Source organism: Ornithorhynchus anatinus, chromosome 4 (assembly GCF_004115215.2).
Source record: "Ornithorhynchus anatinus isolate Pmale09 chromosome 4, mOrnAna1.pri.v4, whole genome shotgun sequence".
NCBI classification, from domain to species: Eukaryota; Metazoa; Chordata; class Mammalia; order Monotremata; family Ornithorhynchidae; genus Ornithorhynchus; species Ornithorhynchus anatinus.
In genome coordinates this window covers 20908957-20927005 of record NC_041731.1, presented here as the reverse complement: position 1 = coordinate 20927005, position 18049 = coordinate 20908957, and positions in this window count along the sequence as shown.

The following is an 18049-nucleotide window of genomic DNA, read 5'->3' as shown; positions in this document are numbered from 1 at the left end:
AGTAATAGAAAAGCGTGGCTCAGTGGAAAGAGCATGGGCTTTGGAGTCAGAGCTCATGAGTTCGAATCCCAGCTCTGCCACTTGTCGGCTGTGTGACTGTGGGCAAGTCACTTAACTTCTCCGTGCCTCAGTTCCCTCATCTCTAAAATGGGGATTAAGACTGTGAGCCCCACGTGGGACAACCTGATTCCCCTATGTCTACCCCAGCGCTTAGAACAGTGCTCGGCACATAGTAAGCGCTTAACAAATACCAACATTATTATTATTATTATTATTAGAAAAACAAGAAATCTTCACAAACAAGATGACTTACCTAGAGATCAAAAAGTTTCAGCTTCTTTGGAAAATAAATAGTAATAATAATGGTACTTGTTAAGTCCTGACGATGCTCTGAGCCCCTGGGACAATCCAAGGGAATCAGGTTGTGCCACATGGGGCTCACAGTTTTCATCCCCATTTTCCAGATGAGGTAACTGAGGGCACAGAGAAGTTAAGCGGCTTGCCTAAGGTCGCACAGCAGACGAGTGGCAGAGCAGGGATGAGAACACACCCTCGTCCTCCGACTCCCAAGCCCGGGCCCTTGCCACTGAGCCACGCTGGCAGGCCCCATTTTGCCTCTACGTGCCTTTTCTCAGACTTCAGGGCGCCTGACTGGGCAGAGTGAAAAAAAAACTGGGAGGAAAAGCACTTTCCTTTGGATCCCTTTTCAGTCACCATTTCGGGCTTTCGGGAGTGAAAGGGAGCCACAGAATGGTTGAAACCCCAGCAGGCGGGTGGGAGAGGCAAATCCCGTCAGAGCCCTCAAGGAGAGGGGGTTCACTGATCGACCTAGTATTGTATGTTTCTCTGGCATCATTTTTTTTCTTCCCTATATACTTACCACTGGCCCTTATTCTTTGCCCCCAACTCCCTTTATGATAATATTGGTATTTGTTAAGCATTTACTATGAGCAGAGCACTGTTCTAAGCGCTGGGGGAGATACAGGGTAATCAGGTCATCCCATGTGAGACTCACAATTAATCCCCATTTTACAGATGAGGTAACTGAGGCACAGAGAAATGAAATGACTTGCCAACAGTCACATAGCTGACAAGTGGCAGATCTGGGAGTCGAACCCATGACTTCTGACTCCGAAGCCCAGGCTCTTTCCACTGAGCCACGCTGCTTCCCTAATCCACTGAGTGCTCACCTCCTCCAAAAGGCCTTCCCAGGCTAAGCTTCCCCTTTTCCCTCTGCTGCCTCTCTGCCCCCCCATTCACCTCCCCTCAGCTAAGCCCCCTTTCCCCCCACCTTTCCGTCTCCTCCTCCCCGTCTCCCTTCCCCTCCCCTCAGCACTGTGCTCATCTACTCATTTGAAAATATTTTTATTACCCTATTTATTTTGTTAATGAGATGTTCATCCCCTTGATTCTATTTATTGCTCTTGTTTCTGTCTCCAACGATTAGACTGTAAGCCCGTCAATGGACAGGGATTGTTTCTATCTGTCGCCGAATTGTACATGCTATGCGCATAGTACAGTGCTCTGCCCATAGTAAGTGCTCAATAAATACTATTGAATGTATTAATGAATGATCCCTGCCCACGAGGACTTTACAAACAGTTGGGGGGAGGAGACAGACAGGAAAGTAAAGTGGAGAAACAACGTGGCCTAGTGGCAAGAGCACAGGCTTGGGAGTCTGAGGACGGGGGTTCTAATATCTACTCCGCCTCTTGTCTGCTGTGTGACTCTGAGCAAGCCGCCCAACGTCTCTGTGCCCTCGCTTAATTCATCTGTAAAATGGGGATGAAGACTGTGAGGCTCACGTGGGACAACCTCCTTCCCCTGTATCTACCCCAGCACTTAGAACAGTGTTCTAAGCAGAGAAGCAGCATGGCTCGGCAGAAAGAGCACGGGCTTTGGAGTCAGAGGTCATGGGTTCGAATCCCGGCTCGACCACTTGTCAGCTGTGTGACTTTGGGCAAGTCACTTCACTTCTCAGTACCTCAGTTCCCTCATCTGTAAAATGGGGATGAAGACTGTGAGCCCCACGTGGGACAACCTGATTCCCCTGTGTCTACCCCAGCGCTTAGAACAGTGCTTGGCACATAGTAAGTGCTTAACAAATACCAACATTATTATTATTATTATTGTTCTGCACGTAGTAAACGCTTGTCAAATACTAACATTTATTATTGTTACCAGCCACCGCGGCCTCGGACCGTCAGCTGTGGCCACTCCAGACAGAGAAACTCGGCCTGAGGGCGGAGTTGGGGCCTGAGGGAAGCGAGCGGGGAGCAGAGCCAAGGATTGCCTGTGCTGGGGCTCTGACTTCAGGGAGGACTGGCCGACCGACTGACTGACTGACTGACTGACTGACTGACTGATTGACTGATTGGCTTCTCCCCACCTTCTTCGCCCGCTGAAGGAACCAGAAAGAAAAAAAACCGGAAAAAAAACCCCAAACGGCGTCCATCCAACCCCACGAAAGGATGGAATTGGTGGATTTGTCTCGGGCAATAGAGGCAATTTTCAGCCTGCTGTGGCGGAACTCCTTTGCCCGCACTTCCTTTGGGGGAGATCGTTCGTTTTCCAAAGGATTCAAATTAAAGTAGGAAAAAATCAAGGTGATTAATAACGTTGGTATTTAAGTGCTTACATGTGCCGAGCACTGTTCTAAGCGCTGGGGCAGATACAGGGTCATCAGGTTGTCCCACATGTGGCTCACCGTCTTAATCCCCGTTTTATAGATGAGGTAACTGAGGCCCAGAGAAGTGAAGTGACTTGCCCACAGTCACACAGCTGACAAGTGGCAAGGCTTCGGGAAAGTTCTGTCAGAAAACAGGATGGTTCGATCGATCTGCCTTTCTTCTAGTAAGTAAGGGAAAAACAAGAAATGCCAGATTGGCTTAAAAAGAAGTCTTCAGAAAGAAGAGGATTTACCTAGAGGTCGAAAAGTTAGAGCTTCTTTGGGAAATAAGAAATAATAATTAATAAGAATAATTATTGTACGTGTTAAGCGCTGCTGGTGCGCCAAGCCCTGCTCTGAGCACCTGGGTAGAGCCAAGGGAATCAGGTTGTCCCACGAGGGGCTCACAGACTTAATCCCCATTTTACAGATGAGGTTACCGTGGGAACCGAGAAGTTAAGCGGCTTACCTAAAGTCACACAGCAGACAAGTGGCGGAAGAGGAATTAGAACCTACATCCTCCGACTCCCAAGCCCGTGCTCTTGCCACTAAGCCACGCTGGCAGTCCCTCTTTTTATTCTATGTGCGTTTTCTCTTCAGACTTCCTGGCGCCTGAACGGGCAGACCAAAAAAACTGTGAGGAAACCTTTGGATCCCTTTTCAGTCATCATTTCAGGTTTCTAGGAGTGAAAGGGGACCATGGTTGAAAAACTAGCACTCTACCCCTCTTCAAAGCCCTACTGAGAACTCACCTCCTTCATGAGGCCTTCCCAGACTGAGCCCCCCTTTTCCTCTGCTCCTCCCCCCCATCCCAATCTCCCCTATCTCCTCCCTCTGCTCTACCCCCCTTCCCATCCCCACAGTACTTATGTATATTTGGACATATTTATTACTCTATTCATTTTATTTATGATGTGTATATACCTATATTTCTGTTGATCTATTTTGATGGTGTTGATGCCTGTCTACTTGTTTTGTTTTGTTGCTGTCTGCCTCCCCCACTTAGACCATGAGACCGCTGTTGGGTAGGGATTGTCTCCATCTGTTGCCGAAATGTACTTTCCAAACGCTTAGTACAGCACTCTGCACACAGTAAGCAATCAATAAATTCACTCATTCATTCATTCAGTAGTATTTATTGAGCGCTTACTATGTGCAGAGCACCCTACTAAGCGCTTGGAATGTACAATTTGGCAACAGATAGAGATGATCCCTGCCCAATGACGGGCTCACAGTCTAATCGGGGGAGACAGATGGACAAAAACAAGACAATGTAGTCATGATAAATCAAATCGAGGGGACGTACACTTCATTAACAAAATAAATAGGGTAATAAAAATATATCCAAATGAGCACAGTGCTGAGGGGAGGGAAAGGGAGGGGGGAGGAGGGGAGGGAAAGGGGGCTTAGCTGAGGGGAGGTGAAGGTGGGGAGGTGGAGGGAGCAGAGGATTGAATGAATGAATGAAAACCCGGCCAGCGTGTTTGAGAGGCAAATCCCGTCAGAGTCCTCAAGGACAATGGGTTCAGTGATCGAGCTACTATTTTCAGTTTCTTGGACGTCATTTTTTTCCCCTTATATACTTACTACTAGAACTTATTCTTTGCCGCCAACTCCCTTTAGTGACAAAGCCGCTTTCTCCTTCTCCTCCCCTGTGCCCTCTGCTCGCCCCTCATGGAAACCTCTCAGCTGGTTAGTCAGGGGCTCAGTGACCCACTGGGTCAGCCACAGATTAATTTGGTGCCCGAGTGACCCAAGGAGTCATCAGGTCGGTGCCCGAGTGACCCAAGGAGTCACTGGGAGGTCAGGTCGGTGCCTCTGTGACCCAGTGGGCGGAGCCAACGCTGTCTCTCTGACGAGTAGATTCCCCATCCTCACATAGTAACCTAACTGGAAAAGAAAGAAAAAAAAACTCCTTTCCTACCTATTCTTTTCAATCCGATTAATTCTGTCTTTAGAGAGCCAAACAACCCTTAAAAATTGCTAATATATTGCAGATGCTGAAATCTATTCATCAGTATATCACCAAAGACAGTTTAAGATGATTTCTGTAATGAATCCTTTAATCTAACCAATGATCCTATATCACTTGCATAAATAAATAGAGAAATAAAACTATGAATGAAATGGGCTTTTCTTTTTTTGTCCTGGACTAATGTCGCCTCTCCCCATCCCCACGTCCCCGCCCTACTACCCCCAGCAATTCCTTTCCCTTCAGTGTGATCCAAGCAACTGGATTTCTAACCTGAATGAATGAATCTCTCTGCCCTTATTTATTTTTAATTTATTTATTTATATTCATGTCTGACTCCCCCTCTAGACTGCCAGATCGTTGTTCATTCAATCGCGTTTATTGAGCGCTTATTTTGTGCAAAGCATTGTAGTAAGCAATTGGAATGTACAATTCAGCAACAGATAGAGACAATCCCTGCCCAACAATGGGCTCCCATTCTAAGTGGGGCAGACAGACAACAAAACAAGTTGTCTGGCGTCAATATCATCAAGATTAATAGAATCATAGATATATACATATCATTAACAAAACAGAGTAATAAATAATATATACAAATCTGTGCAAGTGCTATGGGGAGGGGAAGGGGGAAGAGCAGAGGGAAGGAGTAGGGGGAATGGGGAGGGGAGGAGGAGCAGAGGGAAAGGGAGGGGTCAGTCTGTGAAGGCCTCCTGGAGTAGGTGAGCTCTCAGTAGGGCTATGAAGAGGGGAAGAGAGTTAGTTTGGCGGATGTGAGGAGGGAGGGCATTCCAGATCAGTGGTAGGATGTGGCCAGGGGTCGACGGCGGGAGAGGCGCTAACGAGAGAACGTAAGGAGGTTAGCAGCAGAGGAACAGATTGTATGGGGAGGGGGTGGCCTGTATAAGGAGTGAAGAGAGGTGAGGTAGGAGAGGGCAAGGTGATGGAGAGCTTTGCAGCCAAGAGTGAGGAGTTTCGGTTTCGTGCGGAGGTTGATAGGAAACCAATGGAGGTTTTTAAGGAGAGGAGTGACATTCCCAGAGCGTTACTGTAGGAAGACAATCCGGGCAGCAGAATAAAGAATAGACTGGAGCAGGGAGAGACAGGAGGATGGGAGATCTAGGGAATGTGTCTGTGAGATCTAGGGAATGTGTCTGTTGTTAGATTGTACTCTCCCAAGTGCGTACTACAGTGCTTTGCTAAGAGTAAGTGCTCAATAAATACGATTGAATGAATGAATGAATGAATGAATGAATGCCCTATTGATACTAAGTGGCCTTTTCCTCATATCCCCAGTTCTGTTACCCCAGAAGGGCCTCATTCTGAGAGACTGAAGATCCAGCACAACTGCACAAGTCAGCTTCTAGTACCAAGCCTGACTACTCTACTTGTCCCAAACCACCCCCATGCTGACTGAAAATGTGACCTGGGCCCTCTCTGTGTGCCTTGAGCAGGCAGTGAGTCTCTCCCTTTAGTTATCCATGGCACTCCAGTGATGTCAGAGCTGAGAAGAAGGAAAGAAGGAAAGGAAGGAAAAAAGAAAGAACTTTCCTATCATAATCTTAGTGTTAATTGATTCCAGCTGTTCTTAATTAGCCTCATTACTTTAGAAACAGCAAAGTAAAATAAAACTTGACAAAATTGGAGGGGGTCATCAATTGACTAGGGCTAAGGGTTTTGTCTCTGCAAAACAAAGTTGTGAGTTGTAATCACACTTGTGGAAGTAGAATCTTTGTCAGATCCTAACACCAGAGCCAGGAGTAGAACGCAGGCCTCCAACCCCTAGGGGCTGTTACTTTTCCTCTAGGCTACAGCAGCCCTCATAAGGGAAGGCCTTCTTCATCCTATTTCAAGCAGAGAAGAAAGAAGAAAGGAGAAGGAAGAAGGAGATGAAGAGATTTGCAGACAGCACAGTTTCTCCTTTCTCACACTTGCCCCTCTCCCCAGCTCCTCCCTAAACTCCCCACTACTGGCTTCCCCAGGAAGGATGGGTGTACAAGCAAAACCCGATAGGTTGACTGCTACAGTCTGGCCCACACTTAATACCGGACTCCCAGAGAACCTCACAACCATCAGTTCTGCTGGGGCCTGAGATACCCAGCAAGACTGCAGACTGGACAGAAATCTGTTTCCTGTACAACACCTGCCTTCTCTGCTCTCCGCATTCCCCAACCATCCCCCCGTTGACTGCCTCATCCTAAACCCCGCCATGGTTCTGCCTCTCAGAAAAGGGGATGGAGTGGACACAGTCACAGTCCCCACCTTGATGTTGATACTGCACATCTCCCCTTCCCCCTTCTCTCCCCAAGAGGAAGTCACTGGTCCCACACAAATACATATTTTGAAGAAATCCAGAGCAGGAAGAAGAGAGTATTAAATAAAGCAGAGATGCAAACATTTCCTCTATACAAGTGAAGCTTTTACCAGTCAGACTATCAAATTGGCATTTTTCTATCATGATTGGGAATTCGGCACAATTTTCTTAGACTTCCCCAAATTGTCCATTAGGCCTAGAAAACTGGTTGTACATTATGTGAATTAACCTCCATGAACCCACACTTCAGTGGGACAGCCTTCCAGGCCGGGGAGATACAGTGACCCGTGTCTGTAGAGAGCGTATAGTTGGATGGTCTAAGCTTGGTCATCCTGTACACAACTGGAGGATGAGAGGGGAGAAAGAGACGGACTCATGACTCACCACCAGCTTCTGCAGGATTCCTCATCTAGAGCCGTGGAACTGATCTGAAGAGATGACATGATTACCAATCCCGAGATCCTCAGTCTACCATCCTGCCCTCTGGAAAAAGCTGAGAACCGTGTTTGTTACCAGACATATCAGTCTCCTGGCTGGGAGGAAGAAACCAACAATATCAGAGCAGGAAAGAGATGGGTAGGGGGTTTTAGACAGCCTAGTTTGGAGCAAACACTAGTCTCCCCCTCCCCAAAAACACTGACTCTAATGCCGAGAGGATGTATACAGGCAGATAACAATAATAATAATAATAATAATAATGTTGGTATTTGTTAAGCGCTTACTATGTGCAGAGCACTGTTTTAAGCACTGGGGGAGATACAGGATCATCAGGTTGTCCCACATGAGGCTCACGGTTAATCCCCATTTTACAGATGAGGGAATTGAGACACAGAGAAGTGAAGTGACTTGCCCACTGTCACACAGCTGAGAAGTGGCAGAGTGGGATTCTAACCCACGACCTTTGACTCCCAAACCCGGGCTCTTGTCACTGAGCCACACTGCTTCTCTAAGCAACTGACCCCTGCAATGTCCAATTAAGACTAGCCCAAGATCCCCTTCACCCCCAGATCCCCAATTCTATTACTCCACGAACTCCAATCCCCTCTAGACTGTAAGCTTGTTGTGGGCAGAGAATGTGTCTGTCCTACTGCACTCTCCCAAGCACTCAGTACAGTGCTCTGCGTTCAGGAGGTAGTCCATCAATCCGACTGATTGGTCGAAGGGGCAGAACTGCATGCATGCTGGATAGAAATCAGTTTCTGATACAATACCTGCCTTCGGCTTTCCCGGCCCCCACTCCTGTTGACTTGGTCTCAGGCAGGAGTCTGCACAGCTCTGCTTCTCTGAGAGAAATAGTGACATTACACTTGCTATTTTTCTGTGCGGCTTCCCCTCTCTATCACCCCCGGCTTGCACTGATCTTTTTTAGGGTGTTTATGAAGCCCTCACTATGTGCCAGGCACTTTATCAAGCCGGAGAATAGGAAAAGGCCCATCACGTTGGACGTAGTCCACGTCCCACACGGGACTCACGAGTCTTAATCCCCATTTTAGAGATAAGGTAACTGAGGCGCGGAGAAGTGAACTGACTCGCCCAAGGTCACCCAGAAGACAAGTGGGCGGGGTCTGGTTTAGGAGCCAGGTCCTTCTGACGCGCAGGCCCGGGCTGTAGCCACAAGGCGGCGCTGCTTCTCTCCTACAAGGTGATTCTGGGCGGCCGTGCCTCTCTATCGCCACCTGGTGGCGCTTTGCTCCAACAGCGCCGGCTACCTCCTTACCTACCTCCGTCTCCTCTAGGTCGCCTCTGACTCCCTTTCTACCGTCTCCCTCTGGCCTGGAACTCCCTCCCTGTCCAGATAGGCCAGACCACCGCTCTCCCTTTCTTCAAACCATTATTAAGGTCTCACCTCCACCAACAGGCCTTCTCTGATTAAGCCCTCTCTCCTCGCCCAGCTTCTGCTTCCTTCTGCGTCAGTACCCTTGTATCTGTAACCTTTAGACATCCGCTATTTGCCCTGCAGCATTTATGTGCATATCTGTACACTGTGGATCCTGTGTACAGAAGTGCAGTGGGTGTGAGCACAGAGGGGGGAGTTAATGGTAATAATAATAATAAATAATAATTGTGGTAGTTCTTATGCGATTAAAATATGCCAGGCACTGTACAAAGCATTAGGGTGGATACAAAAAAATCAGTTGGATGCAGTCCTTGTCCCACGTGGAGCTCACAGTCTCAAGGCCCATTAGACAAATTAGGTCACTGAGGCACAGAGGAGTGAAGTGACTTGCCCAAGGCCACAAAGCAGGCAAGTGGCCGAGCCAGGATTAGAACCCTTTACCTTTAAACTCCTAGGCCTGTGCTCTTGCCACTAAGGAGAGAACGAGGTGAAAACATACTGGTGATTACTGAGCATGGACTGTGTGCTGATAACTGTAGGACGTGCTGGAGAAGTATGATACTGAGTTATTATGCTATATGTTAAGCACTTACTATGTGCCAAGCACTGTTCTGAGTGCTAGGGTAGATACGAGGTGATCAGATCGTCCTATGTGGGGCTCACAGTTTTAATCCCCATTTTACAGATGAGGGAACTGAGGAACAGAGAAGTTAAGTGACTTGCCCAATGTCACACAGCAGACAAGTGGCAGAGATGGGATTAGAACCCACATCCTCTGACTCTCAAGCTGGTGCTCTTGCCACTAGGCCTTGGGGTTGTGGGCAGGGAATGTGTCTGTCCTATTGTACTCGCCGAAGTGCTCTGTGGAGTGCTTTGCACACAGGAAGCACTTCATCATGTCTGGCGTTGTGAGGTCTGGTGTAATGGGATCTGGTCCCAAAAGACTCGTCTGAGTGAGTGACTATGAAGGCCCAAGTCTCCCTGTCCTGCCCTCTGTCACCCGCTAAGGATCACATCTGTTGGAGACTTCAGACTCCAGGAGAGCCATTTGTCTGAAAGAAAGGGAGAGATAGGGAGGTGAAAACCATCTAGGTTACAAACATAAGTCTTCCCAAAATGTTGATTGCCCAGTAGAGGTGAGGTTTGACACTGCAGCTATGCCATCGTGGTTTAGTGGAAAGAGCAAGGGCTTGGGAGTCAGAGGTCGTGGGTGCTAAGCCAGGCTCTGCCACTTGTCAGCTGTGTGATTTTAGGCAAGTCACTTAACTTCTCTGTGCCTGAGTTACCTCATCTGTAAAATGGGGATTAAGACAGTAAGCCCCATATGGAACAACCTGATTACCTTGTAGCTATCCCAGAACTTAGAACAGTGCTTGGCACAGGGTAAGTGCTTAACATATGCCATCATTATTATTATCTCCCAGGCAGTGTGGCTTAGTGGAAAGAGCAAGGGCTTGGGAGTCAGAGAATGTGGGTTCTAATCCCATCTCTACCACTTGTCTGCTGTGTGAGCTTGGGCAAGTCATTTAACTTCTCTGTGCCTCAGTTGCCTCTTCTGTAAAATGGTGATTAAGACTGTGAGCCCCATGTGGGACAACCTGATTACCTTGTATCTATCTCAGTGCTTGGCACATAGTAAGCACTTAAATACCAAAATTAATGTTATTATCATTATTATTATTTCTATTAAGCAGAATACTACATGCTGCAGCTCAAAACCCTTAACTAGCTCCATCTTCATATTCTCAAGTCCATTAGTCATTCTCCAAAGACTGGATGCCCAGAACAATGAAAGACTGGACAGAATTCAGTCCCTGCACTCCTGCTCTAGAAATGAAGTCCACACAGCTCTGTCCTCACAGAGGAACAGGCGTGACATGCTAATGCCACCCTGTCCTACTCCTGACACTAGACTTCTCCCTTCCCCCACCCCCCAGAAGCCACCACTGTCAAGGCCACAAACGCCCCTTCACTGGGCCTGAAGATATGCAAGATGAGTCTGCAGACAGGACTGAGGGCAACGGGAGGTTTGATCCATCTAAAGAATTAAGGGCCCCGCGTCTTCATTCCACAGTCGGGTCAGACAGAACCAGTTCCCTGCACAGAGTCCCAGTTCCCATTTCCAGTACCAGCCTCTGTGCTGGGGGTGGCAGCCCCCTCCTTTTTCTCCTCCTCCAGAGATGAACTTTGAAGCATGCAAATTCAAACATAAGCATATTCACCAACCACAAACATCTGCCCTTAGAGGTGGCGGTCCAGTTCCTGGCTCCATCTCTCCACAAGGATTAGAGTTGGGAAATGCACTGCCTTGGACATGGAGGGCATTCCCAGTTTGATAGGAGCTACCATTATCACAAATGGAGGGGGTCCCCACTTGTGGACAGGAATGTGCAGGGCTCCAGGTCTCCTCACTTGGTCAAGCCACAGCCAACTCCCTGCCCTGAGTCCCAGTTCTTGAGTCCAGAACCAGCCTTCTTGCTGACAGTGGTAGCCCCCTCCTCATTACTCTCCCCAAAGCTAACACTATCTTTCATGCATGCAAGTATACATACTTTCACACACTCCTTTGAATGGGAGTGAATTACAGGGCTCCATCTTTCAATAGCGGTGTGCATTTGGGAATTGATGTGACTGCCCAAGTGCAGGGGGATAAACCTCAAGGGTGGGGAATTGTGATAAGCTGCAACTGTAGAAGCAGCAGTAGCCAGGAGGATTTTCCCCTTGATCATCCAGTCCCAACCTGCAGAGTTTTGGAGGAGATGACCTGTGGAGTTTTCCTCCTCCCAGAATTTAGAACCAACTGGACCCAGAATTAGGCGCCTCAGAACTCACCATAAATGCCTCCTCTGAAGATGGGGAAGAGGATCCTCTGGCTCATGGGAGAGAGGCAACACTGAAATCATCCATCCAGCTAATGAATTATGCCAGTTAATTTCCCTCTGCACTGCACTTAGCAATCACTGAGTAATTCGATTCTGCTGCTTTGGACACTTCCGCTGACAGAAGTTGGGTGGGAAACGTCAGTTTTCTGAAGTCAAACAGGCCCTGATTCTGCAGAGAACAAGCCGTGAACGTCAGGAAAAGTCCTTTGGCATCAGGTTCTTGGAGCAAATGACCAGGTGATGATACGTAGACTCTTCCTGTGAATTAATCAATGGTGAGCTCCCCTCAAGGAGTCCAACAGACTCACAATTTCCCCAGGTTTTAACCACTTGATCAATCAGTGGAATTTATTGGGTGCTTACTGTGTGCAGAGCAGTGGACTAAGCGCTTGGGAGAGGACAATAGAACACACTTCCCCCTTCTGCCTCCCCCCGCAACCCTCTCCCCTACTTTCCCATCTTTTCCTGCAGTATCCTCAGAGGAGATCTCCTCACTCCTCACAAGTGCCACCCCTTCCACCTGTGCCTCGGACCCCATTCCTGCTCACCTTATAAAAACCATCACCCCTTCCCTCCTCCCCTCCTTAACTTCTATTTTTAACCGCTCACTCTCCAATGGCTTCTTCCCCGCTGCCTTCGAACATGCCCATGTCTCCCCCATTCCAAAAAAAACCCCTCTCGACCCACTTCCCCTTCCAGTTATCGTCCTATCTCCCTACTACCCTTCCTTTCCAAGCTCCTAGAACGAGTCGTCTACACTCGCTGCCTAGAATTCAACTCCCATTCTCTCCTGGACTCCCTTCAATCTGGCTTCCGTCCCCTCCACTCTACCTAGACTGCTCTCTCTAAGGACACCCACGACCTCCTTCTTGCCAAATCCAATGGCTCATACTCTATCCTAATCCTCCTTGACCTCTCAGCAGCCTTTCACACTGTTGACCATTCCCTTCTCCTCCACACCTTATCTCACCTTGGCTTCACGGACTCCATCCTCTCCTGGTTCTCCTCTTATCTTTCTGGCTGTTCATACTTGGTCTCTTTTGCAGGCTCCTCCTCCTCCTCCCATCCTCTAACTGTTGGGGTTCCTCAAGGGTGAGTTCTTGGCCCTCTTCTGTTCTCCATCTACACTCACTCTCTTGGTGAACTAATTTGCTCTCACGGCTTCAACTATCATCTCTATGCAGATGACACCCAAATCTACATCTCTGCCCCGTCCTCTCCCCCTCCCTTCAGGTTTGTATCTCCTCCTGCCTCCAGGACGTCTCCACCTGGATGTCTGCCCGCCACCTAAAACTCAACATGTCCAAAACTGAGCTCTTAATCTTCCCTCCCAAGCCCTGTCCTCTTCCTGACTTCCCTAACACTGTGGATGGTACGATCATCCTTCCATTCTCTCAGGCCCGCAACCTCGGTGTCATCTTTGACTTGACTCTCATTCACCCCACACATCCAATCCGTCACCAAGACCTGCCGGTCTCACCTTTATAATATCGCCAAGATCCGCCCTTTCCTCTCCACCCAAACAGCTATCTTACTGGTACGGGCTCTCATAATATCCCGGCTGGATTACTGTGTCAGCCTTCTCTCTGATCTCCCTTCCTCCTGTCTCTCCCCGCTCCAGTCAATTCTTCATTCTGCTGCCTGGCTCATCTTCCTGCAGAAACGCTCTGGGCATGTCACTCCCCTTCTTAAAAACCTCCAGTGGTTGCCTATCAACCTCCGCACGAAACAAAAACTTGTCACTCTAGGCTACAAGGCTCTCCATCACCTTGCCCCCTCCTACCTCTCCTCCCTTCTCTCTTTCTACTGCCCACCCCGCACGCTCCACTCCTCTGCCGCCCACCTCCTCACCGTCCCCCATTCTCGCCTATCCCGCCGTCGACCCCTGGGCTATGTCCTCCTGTTGTCCTGGAATGCCCTCCCCTCTCACCTTCGCCAAACTAATTTTCTTCCCCTCTTCAAAGCCCTACTTGGAGCTCACCTCCTCCAAGAGGCCTTCCCAGACTGAGCTTCCCCTTTTCCCTCTGCTCCCCCTCTACCACCCCCTTCACCTCCCCTCAGCTAAGGCCCCTTTTCCCCCCACTTTCCCTCTGCTCCTCCTCCTCTCCCTTCCCCTCCCCTCAGCACTGTGCTCGTCTGCTCATTTGTATTACCCATTTATTTTGTTACTGAGATGTACGTCACCTTGATTCTATTTATTGCTATAGTTTTAATGAGATGTTTATGCCCTTGATTCTATTTATTGCTATTGTTTTTGTCTGTCTGTCTCCCCTGATTAGACTGTAAGCCCGTCAATGGGCAGGGACTGTCTATATCTGTTGCCGATTTGTACATTCCAAGCGCTTAGTACAGTGCTCTGCACAGTGTAAGTGCTCAATAAATACTATTGAATGAATGAATGAATCAATACCATCAAAATAGATAAATAGAATCATAGATTTATAGGCATTAATAATAAAATAGAGTAATAAATACCATATACAAATATACACAAGTGCTGTGGGGAGGGGAAAGGGGAAGAGCAGAGGGAGGCAATAGGGGCATATGGGGAAGGGATGAGGGGCAGAGGGAAAGGGAGGGCTCAATCTGGGAAGGCCTCCTGAGGAGGTGAGCTCTCAGTAGGGCTTTGAAGAGGGGAAGATAGTTTGGGGGATGTGAGGAGGGAGGGCATTCCAGGTCAGAGGTAGGGTGTGGATCAGGCGTCAACGGTGGGACAGGTGAGAACGAGGCCCAGTGAGGAGGATAGGGTGTACGGGGTGTGCTATAGAAGGAGAGAAGAGAGGTGAGATGGGAGAGGACAAAGTGATGGAGAGCTTTGAAGCCAAGAGTGAGGAGTTTTTGCTTCATGTGAAGGTTGACAGGCAACCACTGGAGGTTTTTAAGGAGGGGAGTGACATGTCCTATAGGTTTCTGTAGAAAGATAAGCCAGGCAGTGGAGTGAAGTATAGACTGAAGCAGGGAGAGACAGGAGGAAGGGAGATCAGAAAGGAGTCTGATGCAGTAGTCCATTGGGATATTATAGCACTATACTAAGCAACTGGAAGAGTCCACTAGAGTGAATACTAGTGAGTGAATACTAACTGTGTGACTCTGACCTCAAATGTCTAACAAGCCATCAAGTTGCCATTTGGGTTCCTTCTATCTGTTACCAATTTGTACATTCCAAGCGCTTAGTACAGTGCTCTGCACATAGTAAGCGCTCAATAAATACTATTGAATGAATGAATGAACTCTCCAAGACCTGGGCAAGCAGGGATGTGGAAAATTGGGAGCCATCACTCCATCACCCTCTTTGCCCCCATGGATCAGCCTCTATGTTCAAGCTCCAGACCCATTCCGCTTCCCTTGACTCGTCCCTACAAACTGGGGATCTGCTTCTGGGCTCTGGTGAATTGGAAATTAAAAACAATGGGTATAAACCTTGTCCAGTACCTTATCTGTACTAGTCAGGGGACAGACCGGCTGAGAACTGGGCCAACGGGCATAAAATGGGCAAGACCTGGGGGATCTTGGCTGAGGGGAGAGGGTGAGAGGGTGGGTGGACTGAGGGTAGAGGGGATGTGAACTCAGGGACATCTACCATCCCCAAGGGAGCCTCAACGATGCTGCCCAGAGGCCTGCAAGGGGTCTCAGGCTCCAAATTGAATATGGCAGCTGGAGTCCACTGCTACCCGGGTAAAGGCTACACAACTGCTTCTGTCTGCCAGAGGACACATACACTAATAATGATGTTAATGACGGCACACATACGCTAATAATGATGTTAATGACGGCATTTGTAAAGTGCTTACTCTGTGCCAAGCATTGTTCTAAGCCCAGCGGGGAGATACAAGCTAATCAACTTGGACACAGTCCCTATCCCATATGGGGCTCACAGTCTTAATCCCCATTTTTCAGATGAGGGAACTGAGGCACAGAGAAGTGAAGTGACTTAAAACTACTTTCGGGTTAAAGGCCACTGCTGCTGCTACTGCATTGGTTTTCCTGGTGAAAGTCTATTTGTTAAGCATTTACTATGTGCCAGGGGCTATTCTGAGAGCTGCAGTTTAAACAAGCTAATCAGGTTGAACCCAGTCCCTGTCCCAAAAGGGACTCACAATTTTAATCCCCATTTTCCAGATGAGGTAATTGAGGCCCAGAGGAATGAAGTGACTTGGCCAAGATCACCCAGCAGACGAATGGTGGAACCGGAATTAGAACCCAGGTCCTCCCAACTCTTAGGCCCAGCTCTATCCACTGGGCCATATTGCTTCTAGATGGTCCCAACAAGGCTGGGATGTGGCCTGGAGGGAAAACCTGAGGGTGGGGAGAGGTGCTAAATATCCATTCATTCATTCAATTGTATTTATTGAGTACTGATGGCTTGTAGAGCACTGTACTAAGTGCTTGGGAGAGTACCATACAACAATAAATCGACATATTTCCTATCCACATCGAGCTAGTTCCCTGCCGAGCGTGACTAATTCATGCTTTTAACCTGTATTACACACAAAATTCTTAACAAACACAACGATGAGCATATTGGGGTTGAAGCCATGGTGTGCCAAGCTCGGGTCAGATACAGGACAATCAGGTTGGACACAGTCCCTGTAACACACAGGGCACACAGTCTATGTAGGAGGGAGAACAGGGATTGAATTCCCATTTTATAGATGAGGAAACAGAAGCACAGAGAAGCTAAGTCACTTGCCCAAGGTCACTCAACAGACTGATTAGTGATGGGCAAGGCATATTCATGGGCTTGAACTGTGACTGACCCAGTGGTCAAGATGGATGGAAAGATGGATTATCTGTTTGGAAATTCCTGAAATGGTTTCAGTTGAGTACCAAAAGCCCTTAGCTCTTTCAGCTGGCTCCTTGACCAAATGCTCCCAGCTGAACAAAAGGTACTTTCTGTGGAATGACTTAAGCCCTTAGAATAGATAGCAACCTAATCACAAATTGCAGATACTAAGGCAATTAATGAGGTATAAGATAAATGGGGAATGTGGTGGGGTGTCTAATATATGAGGTTTTTAGATCAAGCCTACGCTAGCAAATTCTACACATCAAAGGGCAGAAAAAACTTCTTACCTTCAAAGTCCAGGTAATTGAATTTTTGGACCTCAGTTAGTGGAATTATTTGCTGGTTCAAGTCCTTCTCTCCCTTCTTTCCCTCCACATGACCAGTAAAAACACTGAAACATGATTGAGATTCTCTGAAATCTTAGTAAAACTCCCATCATCCCCCATCTTTAAGGAGTGGAAGTCGGTCGGGGAGAGAGAACGTAATCTTGCCTCCAATAAAGAAGAGCATGGTTTACTGGACAGAGGCTGGATCTGGGAATCAGAAGGAGCTGGGTTCTACTCTCTGCTCCGCCAATTGCTTGCTGTGTGACCTTGGCAAGTCACTTCCCTTCTCTGGGCCTCTGTTTCCTCAACTGGAAAACTGGGATTACTTGTTCTCTCCCCTACCAAAACTGAGCCCCATGCAGGACAGGACATGTGTCCAACCAAATTAACCTGTACTCAGCACTTAGTACAGTGCTTGACACATAGTAGGTGCTTAATAACTACCATTGAAAAAGATAAAAAGATAAACACCCTGCCTTGTCCCAGTTCAGGTGCTGGCGAACTCGATGGATGAGTTCACAGACGTGGAGATCTTCCGTGACGTGCTGGAGACTCCCCTCAGTCATCCTACCCCAACCTGTACACTTCCATGGATTGAGGCTGTGGGATTTCCTTCCTGGTCTCAGAACCACCTGGACACCAAACTGGGGGAACTCACTGTCAAGGCCTCCTCTGGCAAAACTGTGCAGGACCTCAGAGCACTGGTCCCATAGAGGTGGGGTATAATTGGAGCTCCTCCACAGGTCCTGGATGATGCACAGCTGCAGACTTGGCAGGGACATCGGGATTAGTGATCTTGAAGGTTTGGGTTTCTCACCCTCCCCTCTGTCAGCAGCTGAGGACCACATCTAAGTCACCAGATATTAATGTCTCCAGAAGAATCAATGGCTTTGAAGTTGGAGAGAGAAGGGTAGAGTTTTCAGGCAACCTTTTTTTCCTTTATTTCATCTTTGTAAGCACTCAATTCCCCCTCCTCCCAATGACCCTAACACCAGGAGAGGTGAGGTCTACAGACAATCAATCACACTTAATGCTACTCTCTGCCCTACTAATACATAGCCACTCCCTCCAAATCTGTTAGTCCAGGAAGGGCTTGTACTCCAGGGAGTGGAGGTCCAACCCAAACTGTACCAAATTCAATTTTGAATACAACGCCTATCTTCCATGCACCCGGTAGGCACCTGTGGCAACTCAATCTCAGAACTCTGCTTTTTAGAGAGGAATAGAATAGACACTGATAGTGTTCTGCCTGACTTCGGGCACTAGA